General features: G+C 36.1%; 1 long non-coding RNA gene across 1 annotated transcript; it reads right to left on the bottom strand.

Moving 5' to 3' along the window:
* Positions 1-1,791: 1,791 nt before the first annotated feature.
* Positions 1,792-3,920, bottom strand: LOC131647024 (uncharacterized). The gene is made up of 3 exons (XR_009297710.1): positions 3,133-3,920; positions 2,814-2,987; positions 1,792-2,423 (listed from the first exon to the last, which is right to left on the bottom strand). It is a non-coding gene; the product is annotated as an uncharacterized LOC131647024 (long non-coding RNA).
* Positions 3,921-18,260: the final 14,340 nt, after the last annotated feature.

The raw sequence follows: 18,260 nt of genomic DNA, 5'->3' as shown, positions 1-18,260 counted from the left end.
ATCAATTTTGCTAAACTCAATTATGTTAAAATCAATTATACCAAACTCAATTATATTAGAATCAATTCTGTCCACCGCCAATTCAAACATACCCAATAAGGATAAAGTGCCACATGGACAAGTGTGGTGGTTCCAAGTTTTATATTACGTGTCTCCTTCACACTCCCCCTCGTTGGTGTCTCCACCAGAGACGCCGACTCTGGGATCGGGTCTGAGGGCGTGGACGTAGACGAGCTAGTGACGACTTGTAGGTGGAACTTGAGAAATTGGGCACGCTGCATCAAAGGAATTAGGCTACTCGCAGCGTTATAGGGAAGCACCTGTGGCGCTTCGGTGGTTGGCCTACGGTCGGCTCGTGGTGGCAAGCTACCACACATGACAGTAGTCGTTGCTCCTATTTTTAATGGTTGTTGATTAAGTTTGTTTTAGAATTCAAAAACAGACAACGCTTTGTGAAGTATTGCAGTATGCAAATAGGTAACACTTGTGAAGTGTTGCAGTGGACGAAAGGTTGCAACACTTTGTACAAAGAATTGTGGAAAGAGTGTGTTTCATCAAGGGTCACAACCTTGTGAAACAACACTACTTTCCCTATAAATTGATCATTTCAGATTCATAAAAATACATTACAAAAGTACATCCTCTTCACTATAAATTTTCATATTTCATCTTCCATACATTTGAGTTTTCATCTATATTGTGTAAATTGGAAGTAAGCTGAATTATTTTGAGTATTCCTGCGCGTTGATTCTAAGACATTTGAGAGTGTTTGAAATATTATTAAAAGAATAATTTCGTTCACGATTCAAACCTGAATCCATTGATCTTAGAAGCATCGTGTAAAAAAAGTGTCAGTTGTCCCTTCACGTTAGCTTTTGTTAACTAAGAAAACAAAAATTATATGAGAAGTATTGTGAGAAACATTATTTAAAATTTATTTAAGAGATTCAAAATAAATTTTGATATATTTAAACGACCACTGACTTAATTAATTATTAGAATAGTTTTATAAATTTACTTTCTTATTTATTTATTTTAAGATTATGAAAATATGACATTTATAATGAAAGGAGGGGGGAATTTAGAAAATGTGATACTGTTTCATTACTATTCCTCCTTTCTTAAATATATAATATTTTTATTTTTTATTTATTTATTTTTATAATGCCTTATTTAAATTTTAAAATGAATTAATTATCCGATCAGTAACCTAGATTTTACATTATTTTTATAATAAGTAATAGATATTTTTTTTTAATTAACTAATTTTCTCTCTTAAAAATAAATTTATAAATTATATTTTAATAACTTTTTTTAACTCACGTGATTCATTTAATAAATCGTATAACTGGTGATTTGCTCACAGTCAGAGGTGCAATTTTAGGACCCCCATCCAAGACAATAGTAGTAATAGCGATTAATAACAAAATTGTCCCTCAGATATTTCAAAAACTCTCTATTATGACAGAGAGAAAAGCCTAAAATCTGGTATAATTTGTCACCATATCCAATCATGGCAGACCAATTTTCATGGATGCTTAGGATTAATTGGAATTTTTTTGTTAATAATTTCTACCCAATTTTTTTTTTATATAAACAGCTTTATATTCCAATAAGAGCCTTTTTCTAAATGAGATATTGCATTCTTCTAAGTTTTTTTTTGTCCTTAAAGGTTTATGCATGAACCTTTCAATGAAACTCAATGGTAACACAAATCATTCAGAAACAATAAAAAAATACATCCACAATTAAAACAAATATCATCAAAACACTTGCATGTAATTCCAACATAATGCATATATCTCAAAATAGTAAAAATGGAATTTTTTACTACACGATCACGCGTTTGATTAAACATTTTCTCATCCAGGGACCAAACTTAATAGGACCATAATAATATATAACAGACTAGATTAAACACTTTATCACTCAGGGATCAAACTTAACATGCTATACTGAACAATGCATAATTAATAAATAACAGAAACAAATAGAGACCAAATACTTGCATACATAAATGTATTCAAATATTTTAAAAGCAAAAAGCAGGATTAGGAAGTGGGAGAAGTTGAACGAATGGTGGTATCGAGTAACATGGCTACGTCACAACAAAATATTCACATCCAACCGATAGACCATGTGGATTTGGAGTTGAATCTGAATTAGTCTCTATGTCAGTGATTGTCTCGCCTTACCGTGTTCCGACGATACTTTCACAATTTGGTCTTAATATGAACAATATGTCCAACTATGTAATTAGGCCTGCTTGGAATATGGTTTGTAAATAGTGCCACAAATTCCGCAGATAAGTAGTAGTTATAGTTGATCTTTGTAATTGCCTCATAATGTTCAGATTGAGCCAGCACATAGGCAGCAATCTCAAGAATTCCCAAATAACCAAAATAATTTTTCTCTTTATTTTCCTGTAATGTATCAAAATCATGAGCAGAGTTAACATCTTGGTGTCAACGGAGCAAGGTGTCAATGATAGTACAAGTGTAAGGAGTGTTTGAATAATAATGCATGTGTGAGTATGTGGGAAAATAGTCTCACATCGAATAGGAATGTGATGACTTGAACATTTATAAGTGGGAGAACCCACTCACCTATCACCTTAAAGTTTTGGGTGGATAAGTGGTGTGTCTCTCAGAAAAGTGTCTGTTAGAATAATAATGCAAGTGTGAGTAAGTGGGAAAATAGCCCTACTTTAAATAAGAATGTGGTGACTTGAACATTCATAAATATGTATTAGGAACCAATTCACATAATGTAGTTGTAATAAAATCCACTCATTCTATTGTAGTAGTTTTGACCTGCTCTGTTTTCTCCTACAATTCCTTACGAAGCTGTTCGTTAGAAGCATCCATTATACTGAACTTATCATGCAATTCTTCATGATGCCCAGATAAGAAACCAACTTTATCGGCCAATACTCGTATACATTTCAGAACTCGACATTATCATCATCATCTTTGTCATTAGCAGAACTGAAAATAGAGAAATCCTGTCATAATTCATAAATAAATGATATATAACTCGAAAGAACATATACAACTAACTTTAACATATAAATCAGAAACATTTGTAGGACCATACACAAACATGCAAATTAAAATTATTAACAAAACTCACCAGTAAATTTGAAGATGAATATGTCAGGCCTCCTGTTGCCACACAAGTAAGCAAAAATACAACACCAGAATGCCCAAGTCCCTTAGCTAATCTTATGCCTCTCAAGCTACTGTTCTAGCCACTTCCTCACCAATTCCTACAAGGTAAGAGACCAATATTTTATTTGTTAGCATTAATGAACAAAAGCCACACTCAAAAGGCAACCACACCCTTGGGACTTCCAGCTCCTCAGGATCCATCACATTACAATTTAAGTAGTATGCATAGATAAACCTAAATGAAATAAGATGACGCAGAAAATAGATGTTCTTCACTTTTTGATGAATCAAAGTCCAAGTCAAGTGAAAAGTTTAGTAGCCAGTACCTTCACAGGAGTTACATATGTAGAAACATCGATTATTGTAGTAGAACTTTTGTTTTCTGCAGTATATCAGACATTCTACAAATTTGATTCAACAATCAGACCCATCAAAGGTGACTTCAGTGCTTCAATATATATGCATTATCCAAAAAGAAATAATTAACATAGAATACAACCATTAAAGCAAAGAGGCACATCATATCAGCGAACATTTTCAAACAGGAAACATGATTGTGTTAGAGATGGATACTTGGAGTACAATTCACAGAACCTGCTGAAATAATTGCATCAGGAGGTAAAACATTTCTATTTGTGAAAATGTCAACAGGACGTGGAGCAAATTCATCCTTCGATAACATATTCCAAAAGACATTTGTGTATATAATTTTCCTCATCAGAATTTTTCTTAAATAACACTAACATAGAAAAATCGGTAAAAAATGTACAAACAAAAACAAAATACAAACAAACACATGATAAACCCAAGAAATAGATCCATAAAATATAAAATGAAGTTAAATCAGTAACACATAAATAACACCAATATAGGAAACTTACATCTTTGTAAATAACGATCACATGAGATACAAAAACTCACATATTTTCCAAACCCTAGATAAGAAAAGGCGACAATGATATTCCTTAAATGAGATATGAAAACAACTTTGAGGAAGAAGAAGCACTACGCCAAATTTGGCTTTTAACAGCATACCTACGAAAGCGCTTTTGCCCAAAAGCGCTTTGGTAGGTTCGGCTAAAAACAAAATTAAAAATCACGCTAGAAAAGCGCTCTTATAGGGGGGGTAATGAAAGCGCTTTCTAAAAGCGCTCTTATAGGGGGTGGGTATGAAAGCGCTTTCTAAAAGCGCTCTTATAGGGGGTGGGTATGAAAGCGCTTTCTAAAAGCGCTCTTATAGGGGGTGGGTATGAAAGCGCTTTTGAAAGCGCTCTTATAGGGGGTGGGTACGAAAGCGCTTTTAGTAATAAAGCGCTGGTATAAAGGGGCATATGAAAGCGCTTCTGAAAAGCGCTCTGGTAGCCCTTTTTAAAATTTTCATAAAACTAAAACACGCTATTTTATTCAGAAACACAAAACATATCCGTACATCGTCTTCTTCTTCCTCGCTCACGTACTCTCTGCTTCCTCGCTCTCACTCCCTCCGCCGTGATCTCAGCCACTCCTCCGTCCCTCCGTCGTCGTCTCACTCTCACTCCCAAACCAACTAGCCGCCGCTGCCGCCGCCGCCGCTGCTACGCCGTTCTGTGGGATTTTAGGGTTTTCTTGGTCAAAATCAACATCTTCTTGCTGCTTCTGTTCAGGTAAAGTCTTCCCACTATGTTGCTCAGTCTTTGTAAATAGAAACATTTCTGGTTTGTAAATAGAAACATGTTGCTCACTCTTTGCTTTCCGATACACACTACCTATGAGTTTCTTTCATCGATTCTAAATTGTATAACTGTAATCAATGTTTCTGGGTTAGTCTTCCATATGAATTGCAGTGTTATAATTATATATTTGAATTTAGTCTTCCAAGTAGTTTTTTGTTCTAAATTCTAAGGCTGACACTGATATGTTGTATAATTGTATGGATATTTTTCTTCATTTCATAACTTCTACTAATTGTATGGATAATTTTGTTCTAACTTCTAAGGCTGACACTGATATGTTGTGTAATATTAACTCTTGTCTTCGCAAAATAGTAGTTTTCTAAAATTAAATTTGAATAGAAGCTTAAACCATCATTAGTCCATCATCTAAAGATTCAAATAGTAAATCTATTAATCTAGAATGAGAAGATGGTAATGTAAAAAAGAACACTCTTAAAGGAGTGTTCTTAAAGCATTATTTTAACGTAGTATCTAAATGAAAAGCTAGTAATGTCAACTGTTGAAGATATAATATTTAATGAAGATTTTAGATGAAAGGAGTGTTGTTTAATTGTCGATCATAATTAGTATGAAGCTATAGTTATAGAGTCATAAGAGAGAGGCCAAACTAAGAATTTACATAAGTGTTACGAATTTGAGAATTCCGACAAGTCACGAATTAGAAAAGAAATTATGTCTTATAATTATGGCAAGGTGGGGTACATAAAAATAAATTACATGTTCCTCAAAAGGTGTTATTATGAGGAAAGATAGGAAGACAATGTGAATAAAAATGATAGAGGTATAGATGTATATCTTGTTTCTAGTGATAATTCCTTAAACCTTATATGTCAAGGTTAAACTTGGAAAGGATGAACCTTATATGTCAAGGTTAAATATCTTGTAGTTTATGTTAGTATGCATTAGTTACATGAGTTTTGTTTGGTACAGTGGATATTTGTATTTAACTGCATCGTGTGTGTGTGTTTAATTTTACAGTTACTTTGAAGTCTCTGGTTTCTACTTGTACAACGCCGATTCAAACCTACCCATCTCCCACATCAAGTCTAACTCAGGTTACTATCCCTTTCTTCTTGCTTATAGTTTGTTATTTTTTGCTTATAGTTTATTGTTTATGGTTCTATTTAATATCAATTTAGTGTCTCTCAACCAGTTTTTTGGTTTGTGGACTTATATTACCTTGAAATAAGGTAATGTCTTCTTTAAGAAATCGGGTATTCTGATTAGGTATTCTATTATGATGATAGCTATTTATTATCTTGACAGAATTCCTTAGTACCTGATAGAGAAACCAAGAAGCATTTGTTTAGCTTAATTAAGACATGGATAAGACATGGATGAATTCAAACCGATTGTCGAAAGAGTACAAGAAAGGGGTATGGGAATTCGTTGAGTTTGCGGTTGCGCACTCCGAAGACCCGCTTCGAATGCCGTGTCCTTGCCTGGGTTGCTGTTATGGGGGTAAGGTTGACGGGAATAAGTTGGCATCCCATTTACTACGGTTTGGAATTGATAGAAGTTATACATGTTGGACAATGCATGGTGAGAAAAGTAACGGGAATGCTGAGTCGAGTTGTAATAGGAAGTATGCTTCAAACGACGATTGCACAGACACATACGATTGCGATCGAGTCGAAGAGATTGCAAAAGCGCTTGAAGAAGATCTTGCGGATTGTCCCAAAATGTTTGAGAGGTTGGTAAGCGATGCAGAGAAACTGTTGTATGATGGTTGTTCAAAATTCACAAGATTGTCTGCGGTGTTAAAGTTGTACAACTTAAAGGCGGACAATGGATGGTCGGATAAAAGTTTCACAGAGTTATTAGCCCTTATGAAAGATATGCTACCAAAGGATAATGTTCTTCCCAATCGAACGTATGAAGCCAAAAAGATGTTGTCCTCTATTGGCATGAGCTATGATAAGATACATGCATGTCCAAACGATTGCGTTTTGTTTCGAAACGAGTATGCAGCGTTGAATGAGTGTCCTAAATGTGGTGCCCCTCGATATAAGAAAAAGTTGTCTCCTGCTAAAGTCTTATGGTATTTTCCTATAATTCCGAGATTTAGACGCATGTATCATAGTGAGACCGATTCAAGACACTTGACTTGGCATGCAGATGAAAGAATTATTGATGGAAAGTTGCGACATCCGGCAGACTCACCACAATGGTAAAAGTTGATACTGATTATCCTGAATTTGGAAAAGAAGCAAGAAACCTTCGGTTGTCATTGTCTACTGATGGAATGAACCCGCATGGTATTCAAAGTATCTCGCATAGCACATGGCCTATGATTCTTATGATTTATAACCTACCTCCGTGGCTATGTATGAAGCGTAAGTACATGATGTTATCTATGCTAATTTCTGGGCCTAAACAACCAGGGAATGACATAGACGTATACTTGGCACCGTTAATCGAAGATTTAAAGTTTTTGTGGGAGAACGGTGTGGAGGTTTACGATGGGCCTAAACAATTAATGATTTTCCAGCATACGGAAATCTATCCGAGTACAGCAATAAAGGTCAAAAGGCGTGTCCTATTTGTGAAGATGAAACCGATACGACACGATTGGAGCTTTGTCAGAAGAATGTCTTTCTCGGCCATCGTAGATTCTTAAATTCTAATCATCACTACCGTGGGTGGAGAAAAGCATTCAATGGAAAGGCCGAACATCGTACAGCCCCGCCTTTTTTGTCAGGTGATCAAATTTTTGAAAAGGTGAAAGATGTGAGCACTCAGTTTGGCAAGCCTTTTGCACATTCACTTGTCAAGGGTGGGTGGAAGAAGAAGTCAATTTTTTTTGAACTTCCATATTGGAAGTCGTTGTACGTAAGACATTTCCTGGATGTTATGCATATTGAAAAAAATGTATTTGACAGCGTCATAGGTACGTTACTCAATATACAAGGAAAGTCTAAGGATGGCCTTAACATAAGGAAGGACATGGTAAACATGGGAATAAGAACTGAATTGGGACCCGTGACGAAAGGAAGACGAACATATCTGCCACGTGCTGTTTACACTCTATCTAGAAAGGAGAAGAAAACATTGTGTAAGTTCCTCAGTGAAGTTAAAGTTCCAGAAGGCTACTCTTCAGATATTAGAAGACTTGTGTCCATGAAAGACCTCAAGTTAAAGAGTTTGAAGACGCATGATTGCCATGTTATAATGGAACATTTTTTACCAATAGGTATACGTTCTATTCTGCCAGAAAAAGTAAGAAGCGCAATAACTAAGTTGTGTTTCTTCTTCAGGTCTATTTGCAGTAAGGTGGTCGATCCCGCGATCTTACCAACATTGCAAAAAGAGATAGTTGTTACTTTATGTGATCTTGAAATGTATTTTCCTCCCTCGTTTTTTGACATAATGGTTCATCTAGTCGTTCATCTTGTGAAAGAGACACAATTGTGCGGACCAGCATATATGAGATGGATGTACCCTGCTGAACGTTATATGAAAATATTAAAAGGGTACGTGAAAAACAGAAGTCGACCGGAGGGTTGTATTGCCGAACGATACGTTGTTGAAGAAGCGGTTGAGTTTTGTACTGAATATCTGTCAAATGTTCAATCAATTGGACTCCCCAAATCTCATATTGTCGAAAAAAAAGAAGGAAAAGGCTAATTGGAAGTAAAGTTGTGACAGTATCAATGGTCGAACGGGATCAAGCGCACTTGTATGTTCTGCACAATGAGATTGAGGTTAAGCCGTATGTTGAAATGCACAAGGTTGTTCTCCGAGATTTAAATCCAAATAGAAATGAGAACTGGATAGTACGAGAGCACAATCGAAGTTTCATACCGTGGTTTAGGGATCATATTTATTCAAAGTATCGTTCAGATCCTACTTCAGTAACAGAAAGGTTGAGATGTTTAGCCTATGGTCCAAGTGTAATTGCGCTTTCTTATAGCGCATACGCAATTAATGGATACACATTTTATACCAAAGAACAGGATGATAAAAGTACTATGCAAAATAGTGGTGTTACCTTGGTAGCTGAAGCAATGCACATATCAAGTGCGAATGACTTAAATCCGAAATTTGCAAATTTGTCATATTTTGGGGCTATCGAGCGCATTTTGGTGTTTGATTACGCGAAGTTTCAGATTCCTGTATTTGGTTGCAAGTGGGTTGAAAATAATAGTGGCATACGAATGGATAAGTCAGGATTTTTGCAAGTGGATCTCAATAGGGTAGGGTACAAAGATGAGCCTTTCATTCTAGCCTCTCAAGCTAAACAAGTGTTCTATGTCAATGATCCGACAAGTACGAAATGGTCTATAGTGCTTTTATCTAACAAAATAGTTGATGAAAACATTGAAGATCAAGGTGATATTGGTGTTGGCATTGAATCTTATACAAGAAACGATCAAAATGAGAATGAATCTTGTACTAGAAATGATCATAATGAGGGTATTTGGATCAATCCAACCGTCTGCGTTGTTAAGAGACGCGTAGAACACAATCCTACCAAGAAAAGAAAGAGACGTTAGTGATAAAGGTAATAGTATACATATTCCGACTAATTTGCTTTATTCAATTTGTACCGATTGTTTTATTCAATAGTATAGTACTTATTCAATTTTGGTGCATATTCTCGTTTTGTACATAACTTTTGAACCATGTATCCGTTTGTTGACTTCTTTACATGTGTCATACCCTAATTTTTGACCCCCCTGAGATGACATATCTTCAGGATTTTCATCAGGTCAAAACTAGTACCCAGAGCAGTCACTTCTTCATCTGGCATTTAATCGAGGATGTTCAAAGACAAGAAAACTCAGGCAAAGGATCAATCAGTAGAAGGATTAGTCTCTAACATAATCATAGGACTCAAGAGCTTAATTTTCTCACCTATGATTGATTAGATACCCAGTCCTCTGAATACAGATTTACTCAGGTCACCAGACTAGGGTTTTGAGCCTATCAAGGACTAAAATCAGGGATCACCTTTGGGAAACCCTAAAAAGCCCCAGGGGATCATTCAAAGACATCAATCATCTTCAAATAGCTCATATAACAAGATCCATTGGACATTACACCTCAATTCAAAGTCTACAGTCATCATTTTCATCTGGTCGACAATTAGGGTTTTTGACCTAATTCACCAGGATAGTTGACTTTTAATCAGAGGCATGGATCCAAAACTCAAGACATGATTCAAGAACTTTTACCACCTCAATATAACCCATTTACATCACTCATTTGAGGAGAAGATCTTGATTCTACACAAAAGTCCAAATCTCACCTTATTTGGAAAAAAGTCAACTGTATGGGATCACCTTTGACTTTTAAGATTTTTGGTCAAACCATAACTTTCAAGGATCAATATCATCAATATATGGATATTAAAGTCATTTTACCAAAGAAATTCAAGAAGAATCTTCAAGGAGCAAAAAGTCGGGAATTAGGGTTTTTGAGGGCATTGTGGGAACTCAAAATTTCACCTACAACTCAAAAAACTTCCAACATGAAAGTTGTAGATCTCGCAAAATAAAACAACATCTTACAATGGAACTTTTTTCAAAAGATCAATCATTTAAGAGTTTTGGAAGTTTTGAAGTTTTAGGTCATAAACACTTAGAAAATTTTCTAAGTGTTTTAACCTAGTTTTCTTCCAACTTTGGCCTCATTTTTCACAAATTTGCCAAAGGATTCTGAAGAAACTCCAAACTAATGATTTGAATTAGATGTTTAGGGCTTTCCAAATTGTGTTCAACCTTCTCCAAATTCATTTTGAGCTAGGAGTTATGCTTGTTCAAAGTTGGCCTCATGAAGTGAAATTATAGGTCATGCATCATTTTTAAACTTTGCAATTTTGTGCACATGACCTCAATTATGGATGCTACACGACCCATAACACCTCTGAAAACATGCCATGCATTCATTTTCACCATGCCATGATAATTGAGGAAGATTCCTAAAACAAGAACATGTGATTATGTAATGATTACATTTGAGAATTTATGGCAAATTGATGAATCACCCAAGGAATCTTCTCACCAACCAATTAGAGCTCACTTTGTATCTGAAATGTTCCCTAAGATCAGATAGAATCAATGGACAGGGAGCTGGCTCGAAAATGCAATGATCACACTTGGATATTCTTTGAAATTTCTTCATGGCTAAGAAACCAAATTCACTTCACTAAGCAAGCTCACTCTCTCAATCAGTACTGAATCATTTGCCTATAAATAGGAGAGCATACCTCAGTAGAAAAACACACCAAAGCAACCATATTCCTTGCTTTCTCTTTCTCTTCTCATGCTTATTGTTTTTCAAAGTTCTTTGGCAAGAAGAATCATTTTCTTCAAACCAGAGCTTATCTTTGGAAAGTAAGCATTCTAACATCTCAAGGAGGTTCATTTGAGGTGATCCAAGTACCTGGATCACTTCTGTAAGTGGAGGAACGCCATTGTTGCTCTCACTTTGGAGCTGTTGCAGTTGGAGGTCCATAGAGCAATTCAGAAGGTTTCCAACAAAGCCAAGCATCCAGGCACGTTCCATAGGAGGTAGTGGAGCTATCCAGATGGTCGCAGCTCATCTGTAACTGCAGATTCATCATCCTCCATGTTCACTTGAAGCTCAAATCGAGGGAGGTCCATAGAGCAATTCAGGAGAATTGAAGTTACAATAAGCATTCAGTTAGCATCACTGAGGCCCAAGGAAGCTTTTGGGATCATTCATACAAGCCCAGGTGCTCTCTACCATCCTCACGACCTCCATTTTCAGAGGTAAGTTTCTGAACTCCACCTCTTTAATTTAAGCACTCTTTGTGGTAAAACTCGATTCTATCTTGTTCAGCATCATCAGAGGATTGAAAACCCTCTATCATCATTCATTTATTCATCTTGTGCATCATTTAATTTTAAAATTAGGGTTTATGTGTTCTTCGTGTTCATACTGAAATTCTTTAAGTACACTTAGAATAAATAAATTCTGAGATCATGATCATGTTCCTCGTTTGAAAACGAGCAAGTTTGATGTTTGAATCATTTAAAATGGTTGAGAGATGAGAGAGCTCAGAAATCCAAGATGGAGGAGCTAGAGGTTGAAGATGGTAATGGTGGTGGCGCCATTTTTTTGAATTCTTAGGTTTAAGTTTAAAATAAATTTAGTGGTAGTTGTGTTATTTACGAATTCATCGTAATGGCTCAATGGTTACAGCGCGCGTCCAAAGTCTCCTCATGCCCAAGGTCTGGGGTTCGAATCCCCCTCGCCTCAGACCTTTTGATTTTATTTTCTTTTTTCTACTCTATGCGCTAGACAACACACATATTGCAATGAAATCCCCTCTATAACACCATGCGCGCGTTGGCTGGTTGGTGTGTGTTTTGATTGTTGGCTTCCAGGGCGTGGGTTCAAACCATGGTGAGGCCAAAATATTATTTTTTATCACTTTTCCTTTTCATTTTCTTCACAACTTCACACAAGTAATTCACCTATCAAATTAATTCATTTTCACTTCATTTTTCACACACTTGTTATTTAATATACCTATTTTATGAATAATCAAAAAATCATAAAAAATATTATTTATTTCATGTATTTTAATTAGGTTTAAAATAGTATGTTTTAAATGTTTTCTTAAATACTTTAAAATATATATTTTTATTTTGTTTTAACCTAATTACTTTGTGAATAATTTTATGATAAAACCCTAATTATTTAGGTCTTAATTAGGTATAGATTTCATCTTTGCCTTAATTAAGTTAACTTTTGTCAATATTCAAAACTGTTTTCAATCTCTGATTAAACAGATGATTAAGGTTTTCAAACAACAAAACCTTATATCATTTCAATCATTTTCAACTATTTCTCATAAACAGTAAATCATTTTTTTAAGTGGGCCTCTAATAGAGTGTAAGTCCCAACACCTTCTTTCTTTTCATAGTTTGTTTTTCAAAACTATATTTACAAAATCTTCTTTCTATTTTCAAAACATTCTTCTGGTATTTGAAGGGCATTATTCCCGGTGAAACTCTTCAGATACCTATGTGACCTTTGTCCATCTTCACTTCTTCTGTTTTCAAAAACCATTAACTGTTTATCATACATATTCAACTGTTATCCATCAACTGTTGGTAAGACTTTGTACATACTTCTTCAAAGGCCTCCACTCCATCCAGGTTAGGCTTTACAAGCTTTCAATTTACAGTCTTTATTTAAATTACTGTCAAATATAGAATTGTGCATATATTTGTTTAGATTTATGTTTGAGTGTAAACCCTAGGACAGTTAAACTATATATATATTATAGGAATATGACCTAGGATTGAGAATGTCTTCCCGGTGAAGGCTCTTTCCTAATTAGAGATCTGTAGTTCAAACCCCCAAGATGAATTATTCCCGGTGAAACATCTTGGCAAAAACCTTAGAACCCAAAATAGGACACATCCACCCAAAGAGGAATTATTCCCGGTGAAACCTCTTACCCATTTGCTTAAAGCCAAAATAAGTTCAAACCTACATAGCTTTCTCTTGTGCTATAACAAGGGCCCTCGATGACCCTCGATTAGCCTCCTCTTGGGCTTTGTACAAGGACCCACAGGATTCTTAAAAGCATTTCCAGCTTCCTCTTGAGCTTGTATACAAGGACCCATCAGGTTTCTTATAAACATAGGAACAGGTCTTTAGTCACCTTCTAACATACCCTGGTGAGTTTCTTCCAATTTAAACCAGACTTTAAACAAGCTAAGTTTGTCTCAATTTTACATTGAGTACACCTTTTGGAATGAGAGACATGGACAGTCTCTGTCACCCTTATCCTCATCAATTTTCCTTAGCAGAGTCTAGGATCCATGTTTGCTTATCCTCAGTCAGTGTCAGCCTTCATCTTGGGCTTTAAACAAGAAGTCTCCACTAGATAATCTTTCTGCCATTCATTTTAACAAAAACCCCTGGAAAGGGTTAGCCTCCAAATCATTCTTTCATCTTAACAAAAACCACTGGAAAGGGTTAGCCTCCAAAATCACTTCTTCAAAAACCAAAGATTCATTTCTCTTAGGAGATAATTTCCCCAAAAGAGTCAAAAACCCCTGGAAAGGGTCAGCCTCCAAAAACATGACAAAAATCAGTCTTTTAACAGACAATTTCTCCAGCTGAGTCAAAATCCCTGGAAAGGGTTAGCTTCCAAAAAATCAATCTTTTAATAAATAAATCCTTCAATAGAGTCAAAATCCAACAAAAACAGTTAGCCTCAACCTTGGGCTTCATACAAGGCACCAAAACAATAAAACTCCCTGTTAATAGTCAGCCTCAACCTTGGGCATTGTATAAGGCAGATAATAGAGTCTCCCCCAGTGAGTCCTTCATTGTTCAGTAGCCACAACCTTGGGCTTTGTACAAGGCAGATAAACCATGTTTCATGTGTCAAAGATTCCTAACATCTAGGATCTTTTCCCATAAAGTCATCCATACTCAGTTTAGTTAAGAGTCCGCCACAACCTTGGGCTTCATACAAGGCAGAAAATAATATTTCCCCTAGTTAGAGTCAACCTCAATTCTGGGCTTTGTACAGAACACAAAATAAAACCCATCAAAATAATATTTCCCCTAAGTAGAGTCAGCCTCAATTCTGGGCTTTGTACAGAACATAAAAATCCCTTGTAAATTAATCCCCAGTGGAGTTTTCTCCCAAAGTCATAATAATAATCAATCAATCAAAAAGCCTCAAGCTTGGGCCTCATACAAGCCAGCTAAAAATCAAATCTTTTATACAGTAGATAGACATAGCTTATCTCTATAGAGAGATCTTTCCTCTATCTCACCACATTCAAACAAACAAATATTACATCATTTCATCATTTTAATCAAGTCTCCTATTTAGGATTTTGAAAGGCATGAGCTGGCAGTAAAACCCAGACATGTGGTAACTTTCCCTAATTTGGATGAGCATTTTTCTTTCATTTAAGAGGCATTTGACTGGTATACTTGCACATACACAAGTAAGGTCCCCCTCTTGAATGAAATGAATTCAGTTATTCTGTCACTCTTTTAATGTTTGTGGTGGAATAGTAGAAATACCTCTCTATAAAGATGACTTCATGTCTCTTTACTGTAAACAGAGATTTAATTCAAGCTTCAACCTTGAGCTTCAAGCAAGGCACTCAAAAATAATTAATAATCAATTAGTTCCCCGAACTACATTAAGCTCTGACTTCCATTAGGGATATGTAGGCATGAGGTTCACAAGGAATCTCAGCGAGCTAATAAAATACCAAAAATAGTCAGTCTGTCTGTCTGTCTGTCTTTCTTTTATTCAATTCAATTCCTTCTCCTAATACAAAGGAGAAACTTTCCCAATCAATCATTAGCAGCACAAACACATTTAGACACAGAGAAGGTTCCTGTAGAGTACTACAGATATGTAGGGTGTTTAAACACTTCCCTATGTATAACCGACCCCCCGGACTCCAGAATTTCTAGTCTAGGTGAAATCCCCACACTTAGCAAACTCCTAGGGTTTAGTTGAGATCTTTTTTCCCCTTTCCTACTCGTAGGACAAATAAGAAAGTTCGTGTGATATCGTAGGAAGAACTGAAATAAAATTCATCCCACCACGGGCGCATTCTCCTTCCAAATTTCGCGTGAAGGGTCTAGCGTGCCGTCCTCCCAAGTGAAACGGGGAGGTAAAAAAAACGACACCACAGCATGTAACTATACTATTTTGACGATTTCGGAGCTGCTCATGCACTTATCTTTACATTTCGGGACTGTTTTTTTTATCGGTTTTGCTTTTGCCCGTAATCAAAAGTCGGGCTTAGGGTCTGAATTTCGGAAAACCGACTTTATTTTTGAGTCCGTGGGGACGTTTTACCATAGCCATGTAAATTTCGTTCAATTCCGACAACTTTCTTTTTTGACGCTTATTTTGATTTGTACCGATTTCGTTTTCGATTTACTTGTACATGCATGGTTTGACTTCCATTTGACTTGTATAGATTGTTAGCTTATCAATAGTGTACTAATGTGCTTTAGTTTGTTTGATACAGGTTCAATGGCTCCGGATAGAGATGCTCCACCTGAAAACTCACTAGAAAGAGATGCTCAAGAAAGAGATGCTCCGGATACAAATGCTCCACCTGATACTGAAGCAAAAGAAGTTGCACGAGGCATCACCATTATGAAGGGAATCATTCGACATAGAGACCAAGGATTAGTATACCATTTGGATTGGAATTCTGAAAACCAAGCAATTGGTCCTAATTATGCAAAGTTGACAAGCTATATTGGTACACTTGTTCGTATGCATATTCCGGTCTCCGTAGCTAAATGGAATCTGAAAAGCAAAGAGTTGGATGCGAAAAAAAAGCGATTTGGGACGAGCTTCAGGTATATATCATATATGGTTAATTGTTGTTATTATCTTGACGATAAATTGTTTAAATTACTTATACTAACACACTATGCGTATGTTTTTTTGCAGAGGACTTTTGAGATACATACTTAGTTTGGCCGGCAAAAGATATAGAGGGTGGAAAGCTTTTTTGACAAACACCTTTCTTAAGGATAAAGATGGAAACTTTCTTGAAGAGGCACCGGGACGGCCAAAAAAGTATGAGATCTTCATTGATGAAAAAGATTGGGCTGAGTTTGTAAAGCAAAGAGATGAAGATTTTCGGAAAAGGAGTGCCACGAATAGTGCGAGAGCATCCAAACCCGCGTATCCATACAAAAAAGGGCGTTTGGGATATGCACGCTTAAAGGATAAAATTGTAAGTAAATAGAAATACGTTTTAATTAATTGTCTAAATGTGCATGTTTTATTTGACGATTTTATCATTTGTGTCAATGCATAGTTAGAGGAGACTAAAAGTGAGGAAACTTCACTTCCTGTACACGTGTTGTGGAAGGAAGCTCGTGTGGGCAAGAATCAAGCTGTCGATCCCGATGTTCAGAGAGTTTATACTGAATGTGTAAGTATAATACTGTGTCTTTAATTAAATCAAATGTTTTTTAATATATAAATGATTTTTTATCTCCACTAATAATTATTGAAATGTAAATGAATTACAGGAGACCTTGTCGCAATCGGTATCCACCGGTGAGGGGAGCGTACTTAGTAGAGCACTAGATGCTCCTGAGTATCCCGGTCGGGTGAGGGGTAAGGGTCATGGTGTGACTCCAACCTCTTTTTACAAGAGTCCTAGGAGAAGATCAAATCTTACCAGTGAAGAAGTGTTGCAAAAGTTGCAGGAATTGCAAGCACAAGTCTCTGAATTGCAAAGAGATAAAGATATGTATATGAGAGAAAAGTGCAACACTTCATCGGTGAAAGAAACTAGTGATAAGGCTAGTATCAACTGTCAAAGGAAATTTCCCGAGGTAATTATAATTTTTTTTCCTTACAAATTGTTCTATTTTATTAATGATAATGACTTTATATTTACTATTGGTTTAGGGCATTTCATCTTGCCAACTATACTTATCGTCACCGAATTATCGACTAGTTGGCAAGGGAAAAGTGCACAACACTTTGGGAGATTTACTTCACCATAGACCTCTCTCGGATGGACACCTGAAAGTATCGGTGGATGTTGTATTAGATCATGATGCGATGCTACCGGTACCTGATATGGTCTCAGAGACGACATTGCTGCGAGATGCAATAGGATCATTTGTTGCATGGCCCTCAGAGCTCATTACCATTAGTGATGAGGTATATTGAAAACGATTATGAATCATTTAGTTTTCGAATGTTAATTCTAAACCGTTTATTAATTATTTTTTACATTTTAATTTTAGACTGCTCCTATAAAACCCGCAATTAAGGGTAAAGGGATTTTACAGGAGGAAGAGTCTGTTGCATCACTAAAAGAGGTACATTTAAAGTGTTAATATATAATCTGAATCTAAATCTGCATGATTTTATATTTTACCTAACTTATATGATTTTTAGGCATCCGCTCGGGAGTCACAACAAGTGACGCAGCAAGTTCGTAGCGTACCACCCACTGGTCCTCCGAAGATAGCGGCAAAAAAAGGCGGTGCTTTTATGCCTCGATACCGGACGACGCTCGCAACAATGGTTGATATGTCCGATTTGAAGGATGGTGCTTTACGTGAAATCAATATGGATGAAAGTGTCTTCGGTATTGAATTCAAGTCACATATTGCAATTGATGACTTGGAAGAGATTTTTACGCATGAACAACTAGGCGTCGGTAATATGCACTCATATATCCGGTAATATTCACTCATCCGATATATTATTTAATTAGTCCCACAATATAATTTATTTACACATTTCAATGAAAATAATCTAATGTTTATTATGTTTTTATTTAAGGTTGTTGTATGACAGAGTGTTGCGCGGGACTGCATTGTCTAACAGATTCCGTTTCGTGTCTTCCGCCCATTGCAGCGAAATGGC

The sequence above is a fragment of the Vicia villosa genome, linkage group LG2 (genome assembly GCF_029867415.1).
Source record: "Vicia villosa cultivar HV-30 ecotype Madison, WI linkage group LG2, Vvil1.0, whole genome shotgun sequence".
NCBI classification, from domain to species: Eukaryota; Viridiplantae; Streptophyta; class Magnoliopsida; order Fabales; family Fabaceae; genus Vicia; species Vicia villosa.
Note: the sequence above shows the minus strand (reverse complement) of the source record. Positions and strands in the feature narration are given on the sequence as shown.